Source organism: Osmia lignaria, unplaced genomic scaffold (assembly GCF_051020975.1).
Source record: "Osmia lignaria lignaria isolate PbOS001 unplaced genomic scaffold, iyOsmLign1 scaffold0060, whole genome shotgun sequence".
Taxonomy (NCBI): domain Eukaryota; kingdom Metazoa; phylum Arthropoda; class Insecta; order Hymenoptera; family Megachilidae; genus Osmia; species Osmia lignaria.
In genome coordinates this window covers 107,501-110,000 of record NW_027478201.1, presented here as the reverse complement: position 1 = coordinate 110,000, position 2,500 = coordinate 107,501, and the positions used below count along the sequence as shown (strand labels likewise).

The following is a 2,500-nucleotide window of genomic DNA, read 5'->3' as shown; positions in this document are numbered from 1 at the left end:
CATTTATACCATCACGGACGTTAGTTTAATAGCGTTTAACGATGGATCCACGGTACAGAATGCAAAAATATGATTGTTAAAATTTTCGACTAATCGGTTCTAAGAGGCGAAGCAATACGCGGCTGGGACTTTGAAATATTTCGGAGCGCACCTAAAGTTCGTTATTTTGGCTAAACGGAGCGAAAATCTGCATTTATACCATCACGGACGTTAGTTTAATAGCGTTTAACGATGGATCCACGGTACAGAATGCAAAAATATGATTGTTAAAATTTTCGACTAATCGGTTCTAAGAGGCGAAGCAATACGCCGCTGGGACTTTGAAATATTTCGGAGCGCACCTAAAGTTCGTTATTTTGGCTAAACGGAGCGAAAATCTGCATTTATACCATCACGGACGTTAGTTTAATAGCGTTTAACGATGGATCCACGGTACAGAATGCAAAAATATGATTGTTAAAATTTTCGACTAATCGGTTCTAAGAGGCGAAGCAATACGCCGCTGGGACTTTGAAATATTTCGGAGCGCACCTAAAGTTCGTTATTTTGGCTAAACGGAGCGAAAATCTGCATTTATACCATCACGGACGCTAGTTTAATAGCGTTTAACGATCGATCCACGGTACAGAATGCAAAAATATGATTGTTAAAATTTTCGACTAATCGGTTCTAAGAGGCGAAGCAATACGCCGCTGGCACTTTGAAATATTTCGGAGCGCACCTAAAGTTCGTTATTTTGGCTAAACGGAGCGAAAATCTGCATTTATACCATCACGGACGTTAGTTTAATAGCGTTTAACGATGGATCCACGGTACAGAATGCAAAAATATGATTGTTAAAATTTTCGACTTATCGGTTCTGGATCACTGAAAAATCAAAAAAAATTATTAATTTTGATTAATTAAATTACATATGTAGTTTTATATTGTTATAGTCTCGTATTTGTTAATGTTTTGTCGTAAGAAAATGCAAAAATATCGTTTTAATGTTTTCGTCTCATCGGTTCTGGATCGCTGAAAAATCAAAAAAAAATATTAATTTTGATTAATTAAATTACAAATGGAGTTTTATATTGCTATAGTCGCTTATTTGTTAATGTTTTACCGTAAGAAAATGCAAAAATATCGTTTTAATATTTTCATCTCATCGGTTCTGGGCGGTTTTAAAATTTTTTAAAATATTAATTAAACCCATGATTTACATGAGAATGTGAATTTATTATGTCCTGCATGTTAATTTATTAATTTTCATGTATAGAACGTTATAAAATGAAAGGATATGTTCGACGATATTTTCAGTCTAAGTTTTACCGTGCCGGCGGGATGGTACGCTCTCACGGCGGTTTGCACAGGCATACGCCTGGGCGTAAGCCCATGCGTCGCCGACCTAGCGGCCGGCCGTTCGGTATTTATAGGAAGGCACTTTCGGTTCGCTCGGACCGGTCGGGAGTAGCGTCGAGCGTGTGGCTCTTTTATGACTTCGGTTGAAAAGCAGTCTACCGCTCCTCGAGAATATACTTTCTCGACTATTCTCGTTCCGGTTTTCCGTTGCGGATTATTATTAATCTCCACACAGCATTACCACGGGTCGGTGTCTAAGACCGAATGGCCCATATGTGGTGAGCCTTGTAATATAAGGCTGGTGACCTGTATGCACTTATAAATGTTGCATACTTGTACAAACTGAGCATCAACTGTCTGTAACCAAAATTTGTTAAAACTGAAAAAGTTATAAGATTGTATAAAATTTTTGAACCAAGAAAGTAGTGTTAGACGAAAATTCGTTCTATCACTTTTAGAAGGGAGACTGTTTGGAAATATTTAAAGTATAAAATACACAAAAGTCCACTGAATTATGAACAAAATTACGTCCCTGAATTTAAGAAAAGTCAAGAGGTGTCAGAAATAAAATCCTCTCTGATACGTTCAGAGAGGAAAATAAGTATGGAGAGAGGAGTAAAAATGAAAGAAGTTTTAAGGCTGGGGAAACTTCTAAAGGAGAGAGATTCCAACATATCTAATATGTACATTTAAAGCAAGTCCAAGGAACTCTCTCCGTTAATGTTTGAAAAGGTGTGTGCAGATGGAGGAGAAATGTATAAAGTACAGAGACGAGGTTGGTGGGCCCGCTCTAATGATAAAGATTATAAAATTTGGTGGCAAAATGACCAGCATGATCACTGTACGCGCTTTCTCGATTTGTATAGCATGCCACTGTCCGCGCTATCTTTTATTATATTGTCCAGCGTGTGTGGTCTACGTGCTTGCACGATGGATGCACGGCGTGAAAGTGATTTTCGTGCTTTATGAGAGGAGGAGGAGAATATTTGGCCTCTATAAGAGGTACAAAATTTATGAAATGTGTGTTACATACAAAAGAGAAATGGCTTAACGTCGATCGGTCTTACAGGGAGGGCCGACGACGAAAATTTAAATTTACAATAATAACTAAGCTCCCTGGTTGATCCTGCCAGTAGTCATATGCTTGTCTCAAAGATTA

At 37.9% G+C, this 2,500-nt stretch overlaps 1 non-coding gene across 1 annotated transcript in view; it reads left to right on the top strand.

The window, feature by feature from the left end:
• The first annotated feature begins 2,454 nt into the window (after positions 1-2,454).
• The window catches only part of LOC143307566 (small subunit ribosomal RNA), a 1,923-nt gene continuing 1,877 nt past the window's right edge, over positions 2,455-2,500 (top strand). The window contains exon 1 of the ribosomal RNA XR_013064679.1: positions 2,455-2,500. This exon is cut by the window's right edge and continues 1,877 nt beyond it. This is a non-coding gene — a ribosomal RNA (small subunit ribosomal RNA).